Source organism: Pteropus alecto, unplaced genomic scaffold (genome assembly GCF_000325575.1).
Source record: "Pteropus alecto unplaced genomic scaffold, ASM32557v1 scaffold50, whole genome shotgun sequence".
Classification (NCBI taxonomy): Eukaryota; Metazoa; Chordata; class Mammalia; order Chiroptera; family Pteropodidae; genus Pteropus; species Pteropus alecto.
Genome location: NW_006431918.1, coordinates 4,486,862 through 4,497,506, shown reverse-complemented (window position 1 = coordinate 4,497,506; position 10,645 = coordinate 4,486,862). Strand labels below are relative to the sequence as shown.

At 41.8% G+C, this 10,645-nt stretch overlaps 1 long non-coding RNA gene and 1 pseudogene across 1 annotated transcript in view; both read right to left on the bottom strand.

Moving 5' to 3' along the window:
- Window positions 1-292: 292 nt before the first annotated feature.
- Window positions 293-10,645, bottom strand: part of LOC112475088 — a 20,943-nt gene continuing 10,590 nt past the window's right edge. Inside the window, exon 4 of the long non-coding RNA XR_003044578.1 lies at window positions 293-862. This is a non-coding gene — a long non-coding RNA (uncharacterized LOC112475088). The remainder of the gene's footprint in view (window positions 863-10,645) is intronic.
- LOC112475162 lies at window positions 3,374-3,489 on the bottom strand (annotated as a pseudogene).

Genomic DNA, 10,645 nt, shown 5'->3' with positions numbered 1-10,645 from the left:
CAAAATCGGAACCGGCGCCTGCCAGCCCCGAACCAAACTTGAGGACTCGTTTGCCTTTTTTCACTGAAACGCCAACCGGGCCAAAGTTTCTTGCTGTTGTTTTCCCAGGCCTGGCTCTGGGACAGGCTTCTCCGAGAGAGGCCGAGCTCGCCACAGGGCGGGAAAGGAAACCAGAAAGCCTTGGGCGCCACCGAGGAGAGCCTGGCAGGGGCAATGGGGACCCAGGCCGCTCAGCCCGGACCCACCCGGAGCGCGAGCGAAAGCCGGAGAAAGAGGGAGCATTGGAACCGAATTTTCTATTTCCTTTTTGATTTAATGTTTTCTTCTCTATTTTATGACATTTTACTCCTTTGTAGTTGTAAAATGAGGCGTTATTTACTTTTTCTGGAATGGGAGAAAGTTAACTATTAGCTTTCAGCCTTTATGTAAACAATACCAGTTGCTTTTGGCACCGTTAGGCTCTGGCTTTTGTATAATTTGTAACAAGGAGAATCGAAGCTGTTCCATTGTGTTGCTCTTATGTTTTTCATAGATAAGACCAGAGGCACGACGGTAATGAGGGCCCCCAGCGTCTATATGTGTGGACGTATGTAATCGTATTCAAATACATGTAACGACTAGAAGAAGGATTCCCCTCCTCAAAACAGTTTTTAAATATTTGGGAGCATACTTGTTGAATTTGCAGTTCACCTTCAATGTAAGGTATGCTGTTTTTCTTGCAGAGAAGCAGTGGGGAGTGTACTGTAAAGGGCTAAAGGCTCTGTGGTCAGACAAGCCTGGTGTGCAATCCTGATTTAACTGCTGAACAAGCTTTATGATCTTCAGCAGGTTCTTTAATCTCTCTGAGCCTCAGCTTCTTTATCTGTAAAATAAAATTTAAAAATATATAGGTATAGTTCCTAGCTCAGAACAAATAAGCAATAAATATGATTTCCCTTCCCCCATCTCTCACCATTTGTTAAAATAGAAAAATATCTAAATAGAACCAAAATTTCTATAGGACATTGGTTCTCAACTGAGAGCAATGTCTGGAGACATTTTTGATTATCACAAGGGGGAGGGGCCTGTGCTACTAGCATCTAATAAATATAGGCTGACAATGCTGCTTAACATCCTGCCATGCACAGGACAGCCCCCCAACCGCCAGCAACAACAAAGAATTACCTTGGTCTAAAATGTCAATAGTGCCATTGTTGAGAAATCCAGCTATAGGCTAATTCTGCTGTCAAATAATTCACCAAAGACTGGTTCTGCCTTTTAACTCTCATCCTCAAGGAAATAGACATGTTTTGCATTAAAGAGAACAACAGAATGAAGGCATTGTGGGGATTACAGCAATTATGTTCATACCCAAAGCCTTCCCTTAACCTGAAAATGTAGACTCAAATTTTATATTTTATCATTAAATATTTTAGTTAACAACAATATATGCTCTCTTTTTCTTGAAGTATCATATATAATGTATTACTACAGTTCATAAATAGCTTTATGTTCTTGTTTCCTTTTTATCCTCAAAAAGTGGATGTTTACTCACTTCTGTATATTCTCTGCCAAGTTCATCCCTATCCTAAAGTTGATAATATAGGCTCTGCCCCCAAGGAACATACAGTGTGGATTAATGAACATGCAACAATTAAGAAACAATATAAGACAGCATATAATTACGCTTTAATTGCAGCACCTAGACTAGAGTGACTCAGAGGAGAGGTCAATGAGTTCTGCCAGCAACAGCCCAGTGCTGCCTATGTGGCCAAGGTATTCAGCAAATGTTTATTGAATAAAATGAAATAGTGAGCATTTTTTACATGAGCTAGGACTCGAGCTAGTCTATAAACTCCATTACAGTATTTAAACTGCTAGATTTTATAAATGGATGTTGGTGCCTGGCTGTGAGTTTATTTTTCTTAAAATGTCTAGTTCAAATTTGTAACCAAAACTACATATTTTCAAAAACGTTTGAATTTTATTAAAATTGAAATAATCATTCATTTGACAAATATGTGAGTGCCCACTGTATGCAAAGTGAACCAAAGTAGTCTCTAGATTTGAACAGAACCCATAGCTTGTTCAGTTTGAGACTGCGTCTTGCGAACACAAGCCGTTAAAAGGCATGTGCTATCTCACAGCATATATTGCATGCATATCCCTTTTTTACTGCAGGTATGTACTTGCACAGTATGCATTCCAGAGTTTTGCACATTAACACAGACTCGGAGAGAACTTCCCACCACAAACATCCATTCCCAAACACACGCCCAGCACACAGAATCCAAGCTCTGTCCTAAACACACACTGCTCAGCACACACATTACACAAAGCAAAATGTACTTGAAAGACTATAACTTGTAGGGTTCCGATCTTGGCTCTCCAACTGCCCCCGCCTCCCCGCCGCCCCCCCATGATTAGAGCTTGCCCTCCTGGAAGCTGTCCCATCCTAGAACTGCATTTCACCTTGCTTCCACCCACACGCCAGCTCCCTATTAAAATGTAGGCACCGTGTACCTCTTTTGCATCCAATTAGCTTCTTGGAGAGCATTTCTCATTAGCTTGAGGTTAATCAAACAGACCCAGGCCCTGCCTCATATTATATGGACATATTTACAGGTATAGTGTGAGTATGGGATTGCCACTATCTCCAATCCCCTGACATAACTGCTTCCAGCCTTGCCTCCCTCCAATCCACTCTTTACACTAACCCTTTCCCCTATTATAACTCCTCAAAGGCTCCCTGTAGCTTTTATAACAAAATCCCAGCATTGCTCATTAAGAACCTTCATGGTGCAGGTTCTAATTATCTCTCCATCCACTACTTACCCTTCCCTGTCTGCCCACTTCACTATACACTCTAGACATGCTAAACTGAATTTTTGTTCTTTGCCTGCACAGACTTTTTCTTTGCTTGATGCATGCTTTTTTTCTCTGCCTAGAACACTCTTTATGCCAATCTCTTACCTCTTTACCTGGCCATCACTACTCATCCTTCAGGAGTCAGCTTAGTTGTTACTTTCTCTGACTTCCAGGACTGGATTAGGTGCCTCTTCTTTATGTTGAATATATCACTTTACACTTACCCCCGTCGCATTGTATTGAAATAGCCATTCTCTTAGCCTACTCCCCTACAAGACTAAACATTCTATGAAGACAGGAGCATGTCTTGTTCTTCATTGAGTACTCAGCATTTGGCACAATGCCTGACATGCAGTTGGTACTTGATAAACATTGGTTAATAGTAAATTGTTAGTTGGACTCAGGGGACTGCCTAGAGCTATTCCACCAAAGTCCAGGCAATCTCTGGTTCATAGCATGCCTCAGATGCTCAGTGGATCCCAGGGCTGACGAAGACTTTCTTCCCCTCTTTTCTTTCTTTCTTTAATGCCTACAGCACCTGGTCTTCCTAGTACTCCCATCTAAGTACTAACCAGGCCCGACCCTGCTTAGCTTACAAGGTCAGACGAGATCAGGTTTATTCAGGGTGGCATGGGCGTAGACTGGTGAAGACTTTCTAACCATGTATTTAGAACAGGATGAGACCTAAGGAATGAACTGAGTCGTCAGGTTCCACCAGAGCCTAATTTTATACCCAACCTGGCTTCCTGGACTCCAGATTTTTGTCACCAATTTTCTACTTGACATCTCTATTTGGATGTCTAATCAGACCTCAAATGTACCAGGTCCCAAATCATGTTCAAAATCAGATCTCAGTTGTACATGTCCAAAACCAGACTTTTGATTTCCCTCCAAAATATGCTTCTCCCATCTCAATAAATTGCAATTTCATTTTTCTAGTTGCTCAAAAAACAAGCATACAGAAAAACAAAGCTCAGAGTCATCCTTAATTCTTTTTCTTACACCTTATGCCCAATCCATGAGAAAATCCTGTTGGTTCTATCTATGAAATATACCCAGAATCCAATTGTGTTCCTCCATTTCCAGCACTACTTCCCTTGCCAGACCACCATGTCTCTGACCTGGACTTCCACAATAAGCTCCTAACTGTTCTTCCTGCTTTTTCTGGGGCTTCCCAATACCATGGCAGCCAGAGCGATCCTTTTCAAATCTAAATCATATCATATCACTATTCGGCTCAAATTTTTCTATCACTTCTCACCTCCCTCACTACAAGACCCTACATAGTCTTGCCCCCAGTCACCCTTCGGCCTCACCACCCACTACTCTTTCCTGGCTCACCCAACACCAGCCACATTGGCCCCCTGGCTATCCCTTAGACCCACTTCCAACTCAATCTTTCCGAGGCTGTTCCTCCGGGCTGAAACGATCTTTCTCCATATAGCCCATGACTAGATCCATAACTTGATTCAGGTCCCTGCTCAAATACATCCTATGAGACATTCCCTTGCTAACTTTTCTAAAATAGCACCACCCAAACATCCTTGACCCTGCTTTATTTTTCCTCTTAGCAGCACTTAATCACCACCTGACAGCCTGTCTCCATCCGCTCAACTATAAGTTCAAGGATAGTAGAGACTATATTTTTGTTTATTGCTATATCCATAGCTTTTAGAACTGTGTATAGCACAGAGTAGGCATTCAAGAAATGATCATGAATCAAGGGTCTGGTTAGACTACCGAAAAGTTACCCCTGAAACAGGTGTCCATCTACTGCTTTAGCTGCAACTAGTCCCTCCAGAATTTAGCTCTCCTACAATAGGACATCCAGATACCAGCTACTCAATTGTTTGTTGTGTTGCTTCTCATCCACTTAAACTAGGGACTTGTGTAACCTTTATGATACACAATTCTAAACACAGCTTCATACCACAACCTCAAAATGGGCTATGAGTTTCAAATGAAAAGGATAATACTGGTAATTTTGCATTTATAACATATTTTTTCTTTTTAATGAGAAAAATCACAATGTATCCTAGTGGACAAAAACAGGCCCAGCACCAATTTTAAGCATTTTCACTCTAAAAGACATGAGATTCAGGAATTCTAAGAGAAAGTAGTTTGCAGACATGCCTGGGGCAAATGGCATCGGCTCTCTGATCTACTCAATCTGTAAGGCTTTCCTGAAGAAGGTGGGCTTTGCATTTCATGGATGAGAAAGGATGGAGTGGTTGCAAGTACTTTGTTCAAAGCTTAAGGGCATCCCTGGAGTAGCTTGCTTAAATCTGCACAGCCACACTTTCAAGCAAACAAGCTCTCACACGTGTGAAGATATCCAGAGATACACCCCAGTGCATAAACACCCAGATCCGTGCCTACTTCCTCCTAGCTCTGGAACGCTGAATATGAGCAAAAGCACATATTCAAAAGAGGAAAAAATGAGCTGGCTTTGGAAACACGGACCATAAAACCCTATGACTCTGGGTATGAAAGAATGTGTAAGCCCAGGCAGGCTCTCTGTGCACATCTGGTTTTTCCTTTTATGCATCTGTGATTTCTATGACACAGGAAATCCACTCTGGAACAACCCTGTCTGCTTTCTAGTGAGCATATGAAAAAATGGGGATTCAAAGTATGTTTATCTCACTGTTCGAGGCAGGAAGATAAAATCCAGAACAATACCATTTTGACCATGGACCAACTCCTGCTTCACCCTACATTGTGCTCCAGGGGAGGTGCCAGTAACTGAGACCAGAGGAGTGTGGAAGGCCAAGGAAAGTTTCTGCACAGGCTTAAGACTATCTACACATGACTCTCACTCTGAAGCACATCAGGTACAAAAAAATACCACGTGATGAAATACCAATTCAGCTCAACTCAATGAATATTATGGGAGCAGCCCCCAGTGTCTCTGGCAGCCCATGTCCATATTCTACCTTATAGCCTCTGTAAAAATATTCTTGTAGAAAGTCCTTTAAATTGGTTGAAGCAGCAGCTTTTCCCACCCACAAGGGAGATAACACAGAGCTATTTAAGAGATAACGTTAAATAAAGTGGAATAGGACAGGAAACCTTAGACTAAGAAAGTAGAGAGAAGACTGGGTTATACCTCGGGGGTGGGGGGAGAGCCTCAAATCATGTCACTTCCTAGATAATGAATGTTACTAGAAAAACAGATGCGGGGAGGTGGAGGGAGAGAGAGAGAAAGAGACAAAGAGAGAGCTAGAGAAGGGATTAAGCAAAGGCAAAACAACCAGTAAGAAGCATTGACAGAAAAGTGCTCATTCACGCCACCCCCTATTTTAGTTTTTTTGGTTCCAATTAACACATAATTATTACTTTTCTGCCCTGTGTTTTACCATGTGACTTTGCTCTTCAGGCTTCTATTCTTATGTTCCCTTCCACAGCAGTGGTATCCCCTAGGCCCCCGGAAAAGGGGCTGGTTGCCTTTTCTCTAGAGAACTTACCAGCGTTTCATTCGGGCCAGCTGTTAAACTTCATCCCCTCAAATATATTCCACTTTGTTCACTAACCCCACATATGCATTCTGTCATACTTCCTTATTCTTCTGCAGGACCAAACTCCTGCCCCAGGCACGTGTGCCTGCTACAATCTCGACCATCCAGATCATCAAGAATGGCCCAGACCCTGTTTAATTCCTGGCTGGGCACTCCCTAGCAGAGAGAACCATTAATGTGGGACTACTGTAGTTCTTGACAAGTGAAAAGAAGGGCACAGGGTGATCTGCTCCTACTATACATACGTGGAATGGCAGCACCATAAAGCACTGGGAAATACTAACAACTTCCACAGGGCCACACCAGTGATGTGCCAACTAACCATTGTCCAGGATTTGAGGCTGATCAACTGAATGACTTCTTGACAAACAAAATGAAAAGATTCATTTAAGTCCATAAACCAGTCAGATAAACCCTAAATATAAAAGCCTGTTTCTAAAGCATTTTAAATGCTGCCAATCATTTTATGACAATTTCTGGCTCTTCTGAATTGAATAGAAGATATCGTTCCATGTTTATGCCAAACATCTTATTGTATACGCTGTCAGCACAGTTTCTCACATCCATTGTTGGTTGGCCTCCATCACTACCCAATTAGTAATCAACTCCACAATACCAGCTTATAAGACACTAGATGTAAAAAGGGATTTACATACACTATTAAATTCCTCTTACATTTCAGTATAGATAGCAATGTCTGAAACTTAGAGTTTCCTTCAACTCTAATTTTTCCAAGTTTAAATCATTTACTAACAAAAAGTTTCTCCTCTTCATAGACCTGTCTAAATTAATTTAAATGAGAAGAATGGCCTTACTGATCTTACTGATCTGGTTTCCTGGAGAGTCAAACACTTGCCCATGAAACACATAATCTTACCTTGATAATATATCCAGTCACCACACTATTCTCTTAACTTACAATTCATCCAGCTTTAATAATCCTTATAATACATTGGAGTAGAAATATGAATTGATCAAATCCTGTTCAATTACCCTTTTGTATTACCCGCCTGGGAGCACTCTGATTTTCCACTATCTGTTTTAGACATAGCCAATCTCACAACCTTCTCAGCTATAAGCTGTTGAATCACCAAACCCAACTTTCTCCATCTGACAGTATAATTGATTGCTTCTCAGATCACCCTGAGAAGCTTTAAATGATTGCTGAGGACAAGAGAAATAGCTATACATACAACTGAGTTTTCCATCAATTTAGCAACCAAACATAGGAGTGAGATCTGCCATAAATAGGAACCAGATTTCTACACACTCCCAGAGGAATAGGTTGCTATTCCTCTGATATTTCTCTTCTTCCCTCATGGCTTACATCCTGATCCAAACTAATCACCCCAAAGAGAATCTTTGAAATTCATTAGCCAGTAACCTGCCAGGCTTCTTTGACATGAATACTAAGAGCCAGCAATGGCTAGAAAATCATTACTATCACGTACTTTAGCATACACTTGCTCCACTGTCAACGTGCTCACCCACCACTTGATAAATGGAAATTATTGTTGTCACTCTGATTTTTTTCTATGTTTTGGAAAAAGGTACAGAAAGTGAGATACTATAGCACACTCAATTAGCTGGAGAGGTTACAAAATGCTAATGGCAGACCTGTGAAATCCGGTCGACAGGCAGGAGAAAAACAAATTCGATTCAAAAAAAGCCTTAAAAATAATGTTAAGTCTTCCCTGACATTTTCTTTAGGAGGAAGCCAAGGAGAAATTTCATCTGACCACACACAATAAAGCTTCTAAAAATCCTCTTTTCAAATTTCTGTCTCCAAAATCCTAACCCCCACCAACAGCTGTTTCTCTCCCCTTCTCCTTCTCTCTTCTACTGTCCTTGACCTTGTTCTTCTTGCTTCCTCACTCCCTCTTCTCCTCTCTCCTCCTCCCTCAAGTGGAAAAATATGGCCTGCCCCTGAAATCTGTCTCTTAACTTTGTCAAAGACCTAGCAGCTGACTGAGCCAGCCAAGAATCCTCCACCTGGAAGTCAGGGAGCAGCAAGGGATCGGTACTGTACACATTTGAATTTTATTTTTTCTTCTCATGACAACAGAATCAGACCAGTTCCAGTCTCTCTGGTACGTTCCTAAGGAACACACACAGAACCTCCTCAATTTTATTTCTATACTCTTAAAATAGCTGACAAAGTATGTGAAGGATCATCCCTCCTTGCTCTCAGTGGACCACTGACCACCATTTGCTTGTGACCTACCTAACTGTGCATCATCAGAATTGTTCAGGAGAAAGAAGAATTATCTGTCAGGGACTCCCTCTGTCTCTAAGATTCTGTGACTCCAAATGCCCCTGCTCCTTGCAGTTCAATGTCCTGTACTTTTAATTACTTCTGTAAAAGTAATCACTTATCTTCCCACCCTTCGGTTTTAACCAAGAGATACAATAGTTGTTATCGATTCCTCTTTCGTTATAACTAAAAACCTTGTAATAATCTCATCTCAAAAACCTCAATCTTATCTTCATGACTGAGACTATCACAGTACCCCAATGTGAAATTTTATCTATCCAATTTCTAATTTGAATTTGTTGAATTGTGTGCTGTTTATCATATAATAATATTGAAGAATTATATTTTTCTTCTGTCTTCCCATACCCATAGGACTTATACTTGTTATGACTCATGGGAACTAGAACACTTAAGAAGTGATAGATGTGACCAGCACCCAACTAATTTTCTGAGAGATAAATAAATAACACTGTGCCAAACTTATTAGTCAGGCCTCTCTTTGGAGACAAGTGACAGGAACTCAATTCATGCTAGCTTAAGCAAAAAAATGAATTTGTTGGCTTACTTAACTGGAAATCCAGGAGTTTGTACTGGCCACTGACACAGCCAGACTCCAGGTTTAAACGAAGTTGTCAGGGTTTGTGCTCTAAAGCTCTCATTTCTGTCTGCCCCTTCTTATTAGTCTCATTCTTTCCTACTCCAAAAACAAGAATTTCCCTCATATACTTGGGAAGACTGTTGCTGGCAGGTATCAACTATGACATTCCAATTTAGCAACACCAGCAGAAGTCAAAATTTCTCTCTCATATTCAAACGTTAATTTTAGGGAAAAACTTTAATTGATTCTGCTTAATTAAAATTCCCACCCATTTGGACCACTGTTGCCAGAAGGATGGGATTCTATGGTTTTGAGCTTAAATAAAACCACACAGAATAGAGGATTGATATTGCAAAGGAATCAATGCTGGTCAGAGAAAATTACATATGTCACTCCACAGTGGGGTGTGTGGGGGAGAGACACCTTTTGGGAGTCAAAGGATTTGTGTTCTTGTGCTCTTGGACTAGCTGACTTCTTAACAAGCCACTGAGTCTTTTTGAGCCTCAATTCCTCGTGTATAAAATGGTTACATGGTAGTTACTGGTACAATATTAAATTACATGTTACAGTATCTCTGTAAGGTACCAGGTGGTTTTTCAGATAATGAAAAACAATATTTGAGGAAGGTATTGCAACACTGCCAGCGGTCCTCTGTGTTTAAGTGAATATATTGACGGAACACTTTGCATTTTAGGAAAAGCTCTCTCATCTACAAGTTAGACAAGGACGCTCAAGAGGCTGGAATGCCTAGAATATAGACAAAAATTAACTTATCTGTGTAACTGTAGCCACACGCAGGCACGCAAAATAAACGACGATACTGCAATTGAATCATTTCCTGGATTAAGAAAAGTGGCGGAGCCCTACTGAGGGACAGCACGCACACAGACAACCACCTCATGAGGCAAAAATCCCTGTGAGCACGTAGGCACAGCCCTCTCCTCTGGGGAGATCGCTCTAGGATTAAGGAATTTCAGGGCCGAAAGAACTGCGTGCGCACACCCTTCACCAAATAGTGTGTGAGGGTGTGTGTGTGTGTGTGTGTGTGTGTGTGTGTGTGGAGGAGGAGGAGGAACAGACTAGGATTTTTAAAAAACACAACACTCCCCTTCCAAAAAAAAAAAAAAAACCGCACACACACAAACACAAACACAAAAACGACTATCCAGGGCGTCTTTTGCTGGATCCTTCCAAGAACGCGGCGGCCTTGGCACCTCCGCTGCAGTCCCCTCCTCCCCTCCTCCTCCGCTCCACTCCTGCTCCAGCGGCTCAGACATCCAGTCCGCGTTTTCCCTCTCTCCCTCCCGCCCTTCGGGTTAAAGCTCCCCCGCCAGGAGTAAACAAGCAGCCCAAACAGGCAGCCAGTAGGACTGGCCCCTTCTCCCCGTTTCCTGCGCCAGCCCCAGCAACAGGCCCCGCCCCTCGCGA